We start from the raw sequence: 12,842 nt of genomic DNA, 5'->3' as shown, positions 1-12,842 counted from the left end.
CAGGCAGAATCATGGTTATGGTTAGAGAAAAGGTATTTAAAAACATACAATTTTACACTGCAGCAATTCCTGAAATATTTTTCCTTACCTGATTTTAAAGATTTTATTTCTCTGGTTCTACCTGCTGACTGGTATCTGTTGGGCCAAAGTGGAAATGTATACAAATAATTAGGTCAGGTGCTTATGCACAGGACGGTAAAGGAAGGTTTCCCAAGATTTTTTCCTCCCAGGTTTACTGACGTATAATTGACCAAAAAAATTTTATATTTGAATGATGTACATATATACAATGGCATATAATTCCCAAGATTTAAGACCACACTGGTGTGTGTGAATCTTCAGGATGGCTTCCCGTCTCTTCCCACCAGCCTAAGGCCTCGGTTTTCTTCCCTTCTTCACTCCCTCACATAAAAATGACATTTTAACCATGTAAAATCGCAGAGGAAGCGCGGTACACATGTTTTCTCATATTGTTTAAGTTGTACAACTTCTAGTTAGTGGACTCAAGTTCCATTGGCCTTTCTGTGTCCTTCACTTCCTCTACTCTCGCTTAATTAGGTGAGGTGGACACTGCGTCTGGGGTTTTATCCACACAGGGCCACACAAATCTAGAGATTTCAGACCTGCCATACTCTAGCCCATCCTCATCTTTTCTTACCCTCACCTCAAGAACACTTTCCCTCCCGCCTACCCCTCAGAGCTTTTATCCGAGGTAAAATCACCTCCCACCCATTCTTGGCGGGAGAAAACTGACGCCCACTGAACCTTTGACCTCTGACCCGGATATCAGCATTTCCATTGGCCAGCCATGCCAGGCCCCGCCCTTGCCCCGCCTCTCGGGCTCTGGGCACTTCCGGCTGCAGTTGCCCACCGCCTGGGGAACCCACGTTTGTGAGGGCCAGAAGGCAGGACCCGGTCACCCCCTAGGTCCTCGTGGGTGAGCAAAACCTTGGTCACACAGGGCAAGGAGCATGATAGTGGAGAAGGTGGCGGGAAGCCAGAAGGAGCCGGATGGGAAAGGTTGGGGAGACCAGGTAACGGAGCCTGAGCTTCTTTGGTAGTAGCAGCTCCAATGTTATTAACTAACCCCGGCCAAACATGACAGGGCCAGAAACAGGGCAAGGGCAGAAGCGTTCCATAGGTAAAATTCAGAGGCTTTAGCAGCCAAACAGATTCAGGGAAAGAGGAAAGCAAATGCGAAGAGACAAACATGACTCAAGTGTTGGCCATGCCTTGATGGCGGAAGAACAGGTGAAGAGCGGTTGGAAGATAAATTAGAATTGGGACGTGAGGATGGTATTCCTTGATTGATAGCCACCCGCTCACACACACACACACACACACACTCATTTGAGAATCTAGACCCACCTGATAAGGAAGAAGAAGTGTCCTTTTCTCTGTATTTCTTAGCGCCTATCTTCCTTTCCCTAACAGCTTGGCATTAAATTCCTTCCTGGAAGATTGCAAAAGGTAACATGCATTTATTTGTTTTACTAATGACTATCTTTCAAATTAATTATTAATGAAATACTAATTATGAAACATCAGTAGATAAGCCACATTCTCTTAAATTACCTCCTTTATTCTGTTTTGTACAGGTTGGTGCAGTTTGCTTCAGTGATATGGATTTAATGATTGGCAATAATCAGTTACAAAGATGTTCACCTGGCATTGAGGTACATTAATTATCCTGCATTCTTGGATATATACTTTTTATGAAAACCAATTTTAAATTACGTAAAACAAAAGTAACCCATAGTTATACTCATCGTAGCAAGTAAAACCATCCCAAGATGAATATAGAAAATGTAATCTCCATTTGCCACCCTGAGCCCCAGGTAACCAATGTTAATCTGCAGTGTGTTTTTTCACACCTTCTTGTATGTTCATACAAATTTATACAGACATGCATACACAAACTAGGTTGGCCAATTAAATAAAAATGGGTAAGTTATTTTCCTCACAAAACAATACGTCATGAACAGACTTCTAGATCAAGATATATAGATTTAACTAATTTTTAACAGCTATGTAATATTTCATAGTAAGAATGTGCCATAATTTATCCAAACATTCTACTACTGATGGATTAAATAGATTGTTTCCAGTGTTTTTTTTTTTACCTTGACAAATAATGCCACAATAAGAATTCTTGGACAAGTGGTCTTGAATATTACTGCTTTTATTTCTATGGCATAGATTTGTGTTGCTTTACTGGCTCAAGGGTTAAAAGCATTTCAAATTTAATAGATATTGCCAATTTACCTTCCAAAAATTTATAGCATTTTATGTTAACAGTGCCTGAGAGGTACCATTATCCTGAATACTCAACAGAAATTAATATATTGCTTTTAAAAATGTTTGCTGATCTGCTGCATGAAAAATACTCTCGTTATTTTAATTTGCATTTCTCTGATTACTGCTGATGTTATATACTTTTTAGGGGTTTATGAGCCCTTCGGATTTCTTCTTCCATGAATTAATTGCCTAATTGTGTGTGTGTGTGTGTGTGTGTGTGTGTGTGTGTGTGTATGTTGGTATGTGTATGAGATCACACAATTTTTCTATTGAGTAGATTGTCTTTAGGAAGATCTTGGATATAGGTATATTAGTTCATATCAGATATGGCTATATAAATAACAGAAAATTCAAAAATAATATACAATTTATTTCTCTTTCATATCAATGAAGTACAGAGGTAAAAAGTTCAGAACTGATATGGCAGCTGTGCCCCACCGTCTTCAGGGATTTACCTTCCAGCTCATTACTCTGATATTTCTATGCTGTGTTTCTTGTTCTCATGGTCTTAGGTGGTAGTATCTATGTTTCAGGCAGTAAATGGAGGAAGGCATGAAAAAGAGGAGAGGACAAGGACGCAATGTTTCTTTATATATCTGTAATTAAAATTGTGAAACGTAATATTCATATAGAAAAGTACATAATGACAATGCATAGTTTAAAAAATTACTTTAAAGAAACATCCATGCAACCTCCGCTCAAGTGAGGAAACAGAGCATTGCAAGAATTTCAGAAGCTCTCTATTTACTTTTCTAATCACAGCTCTCCCTAGAGCAAGTCTCCCCCTAGACCTAGAGATTACTATAATCCTGACTTTATGGTAATCATTGTGTTGCTTTTCTTTAAAGTTTCACCCAAATATGCATTTCTAAATGATATAGTTTTGCGTATTTTTGAATCTTGCTGTTTGTGTTAGTTTGGTTCTTGCTTGTATGCAGTGTATGTTGCTGTATGTATATATGTTAATTCAATTTCTTGCTGAATAGTATATCATCATATAAATATACCTCAATTATCCATTCTACTGTTGATAGACCTTTGGATTATTATAATTTTTGGCAATTACAAATAATGCTGTTAATATCCTTTATACGTATCTTGGTATATATATATATATATATATATATATATATATATATATATATATATATTTCTCTAGAATATAAATTTAGTGATGAAGTTCTGGATTATTACGTATGCATATATTCACATTTATTTAATTATGTCAAACTGTTTCTCAAAGTAATTGTACAAACTTATACTCCTGCCAGCAATGTTTGAGAGTTCCTGTTGCTTTGTATCCTCACAAATCCTTAACAATTTCATACTACTTAATTTTGAGAATTTGGTAAGTATCCAGTTGTCTCTTCAGGAAGGTTCCCATAAGCTGCCACGTGACACTTCTGCTTACATCTGCTTGGACAGGACTTGGTCTGTAATAAAGTCTAGAAGATTTCAGTGTTTATTCTGGAGGGTCATGTGCATACTTACAACTTGGAGAATCTATTATTAAAATAAGGAGAGAACAAATTCTGGGAAATATATAGTAGTCTCTGCCATATTAAGAACAATAATTTAAAAAGAATTAACTTTTATTGAGCACTTACTATGTGTCGAGCACTAGTCTAAATAAGTTGCTACTTAAAAATTAGATACTATAATACAAACCCCAGTTTACAGATAAGAAAACTGGGACATTGAGAATTTAAGTATCTTGCCCAAGATTAAACAGCTAGAAAGCATGAGACAAAATTGCAAACCCAGCCAGTCTGGTTCAGAGTCTATGCTTTTAACTAGCCTACACCCTTTTTAAAAGGAATATTTGCTCTTGGTCTGTCATATGTTTTGCAAATATTTTCTCCCTGCTTATCTTTAATGTCCTTAAGGTAATTTTCTTTATATATCTATACAGAATTTTACCATATCCAAATCATCTGTGTTTTTTTCTCAGTAGCTAATGTTTCTACATCATTTCTGAAATTACACCTATGAAGAAAATGATAAAACAATTACTTTTCTGTATAACTTCGACTTTTCCATTATTTTTACCATTATTATTTTGAATTTAGGTGGAAATAAAACAAATTTAGACATACTTGAATATTAACTAAGCTCATAAAGGAGGGTGGGGGAAAACCCCTCTACTATCCAGATCAATTACACAATTATTTGTGGTAATTTCTTGTAATGTTATCAAGCTTCATTGTTGTATTCACATCCTGTGCTGTTGAGGCCATAGTAATATTGTTTAATGTTTACTGAGAACATACTTTGTGCCAGGCACAATACAAGGCACTAAAGATGCAAATATAAGGAAACAAATCTGTGCCTTTAAGAAGGTCACAAATCCTTATCTGAAGTTGCTCTTGTTTTATCTCTTCAGACAATTCTATATACTGCTGCCAGGATGATATTTCTTTCTTTTTTTTAGGATGATATTTCTAAAACAACTGAGAATTATCATTCCACTGCTCAAATTCTTTCATCGTTCTATGACATACAGGAGAAAATCTGAAGTCCTTAGCATGGAACAACTACTCACTCAACTCTATTTACTTTGAAACCCTGAACAACTGGCCATTCTCTGAACATCTCCCAAATCATTCTACTCCCAAGTCTTTGTTCCTGCTGTTTTACTTTGTGTTCTGATCACATGTTGAAACCCTATTTATTCAATAAGGTCCAGTTCAAATGTTCCCTCCTCCCACCGATACTCTTAGAATTAGTTGTTACCATTTTGACACTCTTACTATTTTTGTCAGTATTCCACTTTGGGCTGTTTTCATGCTTTGGATTATAATTATTTTGTTCATGTCTGCCTGCCCCACAGACTGTAATTTTCTTGAGATTGGGGACCATGAACCATGTCTTAATTATCTTTGCATAGTTTGTAACTAACACAATGCCTTATTTAGAGTAACCTCTGAAATCAATATTTAATTCACTTCTTAGGATCTGGCATTAGGTTGTTTTAAAATAATGGCTATCACATTTTTTTATTTTTTTTTTTGCAGTTTCTAATACATGTCAGTTTTCAGTGATTTTGCAGGGGCACCAATGTTTGTAAAATATCACACACAGACACACACACACACATACTGACACATCTGCCAAAGTGAGCATGGCATGAATATGGCAGATAATCAGCTTGAGACAGAATTGCAGGTTAGTCTGAACCAGATCATGCAGAAAATCTGGATATATGGAATGAAATAATATTGCACAAATATGTTACATAAGTAACTTGTCTTGTGGTTGCTAATTTATGGGTGTAGTCTCACATGCTATCTTTTGATCAGTAAGGGACTATTTTACATTAATAGATTGAGAGCAAACATTTCAGCACAACATATTTAATCTAATTAAACTAGACAATACTAGAAAAGAGCTGTGGAAGCATCGGCATATAAGGAAATTTTCACAAGTATAGAAGAGAAACCTAGCATTTCACAATCACATAGTTTACTTTTTTCTTCAAATAAAGAAGCCAGATGTTGTTGCAGCCTGTTTTTGCAACATTTGTCTTGCTATAGTTTTTCTCTGTTCCACATGTTTGACCCCTCAACATTTTTTGATTATGAGCCATTTCATACCTCACATGTTTACTGGATCTTTTACGCACTTTGAAAATTTCACTTAAGCTAAGCTTCTAGCCAGGATGAAAAACTTCATCCATGCTTACACTTGACTCTGTATCCCCAAAGAAGCCAGAGGCTGGAATAAACAGTTATACTCTCGTGTCCATTTCCTTGGGGGAAATGGAAGGGCTAACTCTACACTTTAGTATTTCCCTGGATAACACCTGTCATATTTTATGGTCCAGTGAGGTTAAGCAACTTGCCCAAATTTACATAGGTAGATCTAAAATCCAGGTCTCCTAACTTCAACCCCATGAGATGTAGTTGTTCACTCAGTGATTTATCTGTTAATAATTTTTAAGCACATTTTATGTGTAAGGAACTATGCTAGTTGGGAAGAGCAAATGATTCTACTCTATCAGGGTGGCAGAGAAAAGGAAGGTATTTACATAAATAACTACTTATTCCCTGAGGAAATTAATATCATGAGTTACTGGAGTATAAAAAGGAAATATAATCAAGTACCACATAACAACTTTTTGGTCAACAATGGTCTGCATATATGATGGTGGTCCCATAGATTATAATGGAGCTGAAAAATTCCTATTTCCTGGTGATGTAGCCATGACAGCATTGTAGTGCAATGCATTACTCGCATATTTGTGGTGATGCTGGTGTGAACAAACTTGCGCTGCCAGTCGTATAAAAGTATAGCACGTATAATTATGTACAGTACATAGTACTTGATAATATATGACTATGTTAATGATTTATATATTTACTATACTTTTTTATCATTTATTTAGAGTGTGTTCTTTCTACTTATTAAAAAAATGTTTGCTGTAAAACAGTATTAAGCTGGCAACAACCTCATACATCTTGATTGCATCGTTTTCTCTAGTGCTGTTTTGTACAGTAATATGTTGTGCAGGCTTGTAGCCAAGGAGCAATAGGCCTAGGTGTGTGTGTACCATCTAGGGTTGTGTAAGTACACTCTGTGATGTTTGCAGCAAGAAATTACCTAACAACGCATTTCTCAGAATGTGTTCCTGTACTTAAGCAGTGCATGACTGTAATGCTTTATTATTTTAACAGATGAGTTGTAAAGATACAGCAAATTAATTGATTAAATAACTCACTTTGATCGTTCTCCAGTGCAGCCATACCTATGGGAAATCTAGCTGTTTGACACAAAACTGTAATAGCACCACTATGTACCTAATGGAAAATGAACCAACTTACAAAATATAAAACTTCCTGGGGTCTAAACTTGCAAATTCAAACTATAATAATTTTTAACATATGTCACAAATATCCAGGGTAGTCAACATCATCCTTACAAAAGGTGGAAAAACTATTCTCTTTTTCTCTTCAAAAAAGTCTTAATGTTGTTTGAGGCATCCTTGATGGCATTTATGCTTTATACTTTTAAAATGAAGGAGATAACACATTGATCTAAATTTGGGGAAAAGGATATTACATTTATAATTTTATATGCAGGAAAAATTATTTTATAAAAAGCTGAGCATAGGCTTATTCCATAATCAAAAGATTTGTAAACAGCAGTTCTTGCCATTTTATATTTTAAACTTAGACCTAATCTTGTACCTCAAAATATAAGTTAATTTAACAAATAATTTTGAATGCCTACTATGTGCTTGGTATGTACAAATTCAGTATGAGGTTAGATAATTTGTATTGTTTCTTACAGGAAAAGAAAAACAAAATAGCTAGAAGCGATAACGTGTAACACTAGTAGCCACATTCTCCTTTAAATATTCTCCTCTTTTGGCTTCTAGCTTCCTGGTTTCTCTCACCTGTTCTGTACCTGAACTCTCCATAATTTTGGAGAAAAATAATAAAACCATAAACGCAGGCTCATTATTTTCACTATGAATATATACTATGAAACTTCAGCTAGGCCTTCAATGACAATTGTCAATCATTTCTTTTCATTTTATATACCTATATATATGACTATATATTTAGAGAGACAGTCAATATGAGGTGTGATCAAAAAGTATGGTAAATGTTTAAATTAAAAAATATTTATTACAGTAAAAGACACATTTCCATTAATCCCCCTCAAAATACTCCCTCTCACTTCGAATACACTTAGCCCATCATTCTTGCCACTTTCTGAAGCAGTTCTGGAAGTCCTCTTTGGTGAGTATCTTTAGTTGCATTGTCATGGCTGCCTCCACGTCCTGAATCAACTCCAAATGTTTATCTTTTATGGTCATTTTGACTTTGGAGAAGAGCCAGAAGTCAGACGGTGCCAGATTCAGTGAATAAGGTGGATGAGGACACATTGTAATGTTTACATTTGACAGAAATTGCCGTACCAGAAGCGATGTGTGATACGGAGCCTTTGTGTTTTGATCAACAAATATGGTGAATGCTGCTGCCAAGTGCCATCCAACAGGAGGGAAGGGATGTTCAATACTGGAAGGAGCACTTCAAACCTTAGTAACAGTGGGTGACAAGTTTCAACTTGTTCGGTGCAGTCAGTCGTGTGTGAGCTACAGTAGAGAAAAGATGTGTTTTAAAGTGTGCACTAAATCATCCTCCATCATAACAACGCTCCGTGTCACACATTCTTCTTGAATGGGAAATTGTGTTTCTTTACATTTCTCTTTTCATCTCAAAATATCTATGTAGCATCATTTGGTATTTTATTCTCTCTTGGTGTGCATAAGCATTCCTCTTTCTTTCCAAGACTGTCCTCTTTCAATATTTATGCCCTCCCTTATTCCCCAATTCATTTATGCTACCTACAAAAATGCATTTTGTATCACAGAATAAAAACAAATAAGAAATCAGGCAGAGTATTATTCCCCTTGGATTCTTTATTTCATTTCTGCTCACCTCCAGAGTTTAGTTCATAGGATATTTCTTCTGATGTATGTGATGTATGTCTTCATTCTCTCCCCAATATTGTGTGTTTTCTCTCTGTCTAAAAAGTGCTTAATTATACTCTATCCTAAAATATTCTCTAAAACTCTTATTTTGATCCTTCTGATTTTTAACTTTTCTGTATCTCCTAGGACTCCTAGACTACTGTAATTTTCTCCTAACTGTTCTCTCAGCCTGTAATCTAATCTGCATAGTGCTGTAGAATTTAAATTATGTCCACTGTGCTCATCAAAGTCCTTTAGTAGTCAACCAGTGCCTGTGCATAAAAACTGCTGAATCAAGCATCAAGTATTTACAAGGCACTATGCTTGGAACTTGACTTAAATTAGTATTAGTATCTCCATCATATAGATGAGAAATGAAGCTTAGAGAGGTTAATTGACTTGCTTGAAACTATGTAGCTAGGAAGTGAGGAGCTAGGATTCAAACCCAAGTCAGTCTGATGTCCAAGTCTATACATTTTACACGACTCTTTATTCCCCCAAGGAATCAAGTCCAAACTTCTTAGTTTGGCCTTCAGGACGCTTTGTGATCTGGCTCTAAACTTTCTACAGTTGCTGCTGACTTTCATCCACCCCACATTTTTGTTAGAGTGTTGTTCTCTGCATACTCTCTTTGCGTTTTGTTCTTCTATTTGCTCCCACTCATATCATGCCCTCTGTCTATGTTTTCCTTCTCACACATCTCTAGAGGGCCAAACACCTACCACTTTTCAAGCCCAATTTAAGCTTCCCAGCTGAATTCCCTAGTCTTCTCTGATCCTTTCCTTTTTTGAGGGGGGAGTTGGGCGGAGCTTTTCTCACTTTCACACTTTGTTATTAATTTATATATAATGTGTATAATATTTCTAGATTTGTAAAAAGCATGTGTGCTTTTTTGTCCTCCTACACTTACCTCCTTTAGAGCAGAGAACTTGCTATGTGATAGTAACTTATTTTTGTGTAGAATTTTACACTCTTTCCTATGTGTTAAGAACCTGGCAAAGAATAGGAGCTCAATAAATGTGCATTTACTTGTTTGGTTTTCATCGTCATAGTAATTCTCCAGGGTATTATTATACTTTACTAACAGATAAGGAATCGGAGGCTCAGAGAGATCAAGGGATCTGCCAAAGGGCAGGAGTGCTCTAGGATGATCCAAGCTCTAAGCCAAGAGTTTTGTGAGGCTTCTTTCTACTACACGACCTACTTGTTTGACTTCAGTTTTGTTCCACCACTATATCCTAGCTCTATACCTTGGACTTGGTAGCTGTTGAATACATGCTGAATGAATGAGTAAATGTTAAGAACATGCTCTTTCAGGCTGAGAGTCATGAGAGATTTTTTGGCCACCAAGAATAAGAGCACTTTAGGATGTGACTCATCTTCACACATACTATTTACTGTTCATGTAAACAGAAGGAAAACAAACCCTCCCATTCTGATAAAATATCTTAGGCAACATTATGTTGAAGTCTGTATTATCCACGTAAGGACACCAGGGCCACACACCTTTAACAAACAAGTTTTTATATGTTATTTAAAGTCAGTAGGAAGGAAGAAAATTGAGAGAATAAGTTTTCAGGTTTTCTTCTTACGTAGCAAAATTTATTATTCTCTTTCTTACTGTTTCTGCTTATAGGGTCATGTTTAAAAATCTGCCTCCATCCAAAAGATTGTACAGATATTCAGATATATTTTCTTCTACTGTTTTTATCATGTCATTCTTTACATTTAGAATCTGGAATTTTGTGTGTGTTTGTGTTTATGTGTAGGTGTGTAAGGTATGAAATAGGTTTATAATTTAATATTTTTCTTAGTTTAGTAAGTTATTTATTGATATTCCCTTCTGATTTTCATTTACATCTTTATTATATACTCCCATATGCTAAATTCTTGTATAGATATAAATATATAAACTTTCTAGGTTTGTAATTTGTTCCACTGATGGTTTATTCCTGAGCTGTCTTCATTTATTTACTTCCACTGTTTTAATTGTTAAAGTTTGAATTTCTGGGTGGCACATTCATTTACCACTCTTCTTTAAAACATGAAAGTTTCCTGGCTACCCTCTAAGGTTTATTCTTAAAAATAAACATAAGAAATATTTTGTCAAGATCTCACATTTTTTAATAAACTAGAATTCTGATTGAGATGGAATAAAAGTTATAATTTGAGAATTGACTTATTTTAACTTAAAGTCTTCAAAATTAGTGAACCTGATTTGGTTTTCCATTTCTTCAAGTCTTCCAGTCTTGAGGAAAGACTTCCTCAAGCCTTTCCTCTCATTCCACTAGTTTTATAATTTTACAATTTCTGTGTGGTTGTTTGGATATGTATGCATGCTTTAATAGAGTGTAGTGCTTTAGAATCTGGCTGTCTGGTTTCCAAACTCAGCTGTGCCAGTTACTAGCCATGTAACTTGTTCTTTCACCTTTATGTACTTCATTTTTCCCTCTTGTAATATGTGGGATGATAGTGCCTCCAAGACTTATTGTGAAAATTAAATGGGTTTATATCTATAAAGTGCTTAAAACAGTATGTGGCATGCAGTAAATACCATATAAGTACTACCTATTGTTATATATATGTATGTACTATATGCATTTCATGTTTCTTATTCAACTATGTGTTTTATACACTGTTACTACAAATGAGATCTTTTTTCTATTATCTTATTATTTGTTGTTATTTTTATTAATTTTGATTATGGAGTACAATCTCAATATTGAAATTTCAGCCTACAGAGGGCTTCTCTTTCTTGAAAATTGCTGTCATTTCCCATAGCTTCTTTTTAAAGAATTTTGTGTCACTTAGGGCCAAGTGATGAAACAGAAAATGCATGTCTGATGCTTTTGAAAGGTCAAGTAAAATAAATAATATGAAAAGCTGGTCCCTTGAAAATACTAACAGAAGGAACAATCCCTCTTGCAAAACTGATGAAAGAGAAAACAGCTGAAAATACAAAAAAAAAAAAAAGAAAGAAAGAAAAAAGGTTTTTAACAGAAGAATGTAATGTAAATATCCAAGAAGTTTAAAAGTTATAATATTCAAAGTTTAACCTGTCAATAAAGTGAAAATTTTGACAAAATAAGATAGTATCTAAGAAATATGAAAATTGATACAAAAAGAGGCAGAAAATGTGAACTGATCAACAACAGTAGAAGAAATGGGAAATGATACCAAAGTTCTACCTCTGAAAAAGACACCAGGTTAAGATGCTTTTAAACATGGATTCTTTCAAAACTTTTAGGAATAATGCTATTTACAAAACATTGGAAAAGATGGAAAACATTATTACTCTTTCTACAAGGCTGACATAACTATGACACCAAATTAGGAATAGCAGAAGAAAAGAAAAAACTATAAGCCAATCTTAATAATGAAATAAATACAGAAATTCTAAATAATATTGGCAAACTGAATACAACAGCATTTTAATAGTTAAATGTACCGTAACCAACTAGATTTTATTCCTTGAATGCAAAGATATTTCAGTGTATTAAGACATGTACCTCTTGTGATTTGTAGCTAAATAATGAGTAAATCTTTAAATATTTTATATAACTTTCCTCCTGATATTATCCTATTTTGCTACTTTGTTTGATCATTCCTGCCTAGAATATTTTCTTACTTTTCTTCTCCAGCCAGCAAACTCCTACTTCTCTTTAAAGACACAGCTTGTGTAACCTCTGGGTGTCTTTCTCCGGCCCCTCTCTACCTGAGGCTAAGAAGCTGCTATTCTTGTGTACATCCACAATACCCTGTATTTACCTCTATTACAACACTTACCATAGTGTTTAGTAACTTGTTTGTCTCCCCTACCAAACTGTAAGCTCTTGAGATAGAGTCAATTTATTTGTTTTCTAGAAGCCTGGCATGTAAAATCTGGCAGAATCAATTGAGAAATAGATACAGAACTAGACTAAAAGTTAAAATGTTAGCTAATTATGTACTGTAAAAGTATTGGAGGACATGGTTTAGACATATGTCTAGACTAGACTTACTCATACGTCACCTTAAAATTAAACTTTCCTATCCCATTACAGGCAAATTTGGCAAAATCAGGCCT

Source organism: Rhinolophus sinicus, chromosome 16 (genome assembly GCF_057876585.1).
Source record: "Rhinolophus sinicus isolate RSI-liver-muscle chromosome 16, RSI-T2T, whole genome shotgun sequence".
In the NCBI taxonomy this organism is placed as follows: Eukaryota; Metazoa; Chordata; class Mammalia; order Chiroptera; family Rhinolophidae; genus Rhinolophus; species Rhinolophus sinicus.
This window is presented reverse-complemented; position numbering follows the sequence as displayed.